Here is a 1,172-nt window from a genome sequence, read left to right as displayed (position 1 = left end):
GAAAAGAAATAAAGAATACCTAAAATTCCAAAGTATAATAGCAAAAGCCTGCGTCTTCATTTTTCAAGTTTTAATGGTGGAACCTTATTTTTAATTTCCTTTTTCAGCAAATAAGAAAATTTTATTTCTTTTTCAATTATTTTTTATGGTAGTTGATTACAATTATTTCCTCCCTCATTTCCTCCTTTAATCTTCTTTTTCTTTCTCATCAATTTTTTTTTTATTTTTCTAGATAAGGCCTAAAATGATGTCAATTTGACCATCATATGTTCAAAAAAAATTAAAAAGACAACACAAAACAACGTCATTCTAGATGTCAATTGTTAAAAGAAAAAAATACAAGTGCTATCTCTAAATTGTCGTGAATCTTTTATATCAATATAGTTTAGACAACGAAGAAAAAAAAAAGAATAAAGTTTGATCTTTTATCTCTAAATTTTTTTCTACTTTTTGTGTAAAAAAAAAGAAAGGAAAAGCGAGTGAGAAGGAAAAAAAAAGCATTAAAATGTGCAAAATACAAGTAATTATAGATCAAATTGGATCAAAGGAATTTAAATTGAATTTAATAAATTTTTTAAGAAAAGTTATTATCAAATTTGATCCTTTTATTTAATTAACATTTTTTTAAAATATATAATTTAATTGAGAAGTTCTATAGTTAAGCCCCTTGTAAAATGGAATAACGCAAGTCCATATAAACTTAAATGGATAATCCAATTTTTAAACATTTCACTAGCAAGAGCAGCGCTCTAAGGGTACGTTTGATTGGCGGAATAAGTAGGAATAAAATAAAATAGTTATTATGTGTGAATAGAATGAAGTGAAAATAAAATAGAATAGTTATTATTTAATTTGGTAGACGACTAGAATAGGACAATAATAATTATTATGACTTATTACAGTGTTTAGTTGGTAACAATAACTTTGGAATAAGAAAGAAATAGAAAATAAAAAACAAAAATACCCTTTATTATTTATATGATTATTTATTTTTATTAGATTTTCTAAATATTAATAATTGATAATTTATTTAAAATATTAATAATTGACCATTTAAATATTAATATTTTATTAATAATTTATGATTAATATTTTAAAATATTAATATTTAATTTAATTTAAATATTATTATGATTAATTTTTATTTTATTTTATTTTAAATATTAATAATT

The sequence above is a fragment of the Theobroma cacao genome, chromosome 2, assembly GCF_000208745.1.
Source record: "Theobroma cacao cultivar B97-61/B2 chromosome 2, Criollo_cocoa_genome_V2, whole genome shotgun sequence".
Taxonomy (NCBI): domain Eukaryota; kingdom Viridiplantae; phylum Streptophyta; class Magnoliopsida; order Malvales; family Malvaceae; genus Theobroma; species Theobroma cacao.
Note: the sequence above shows the minus strand (reverse complement) of the source record.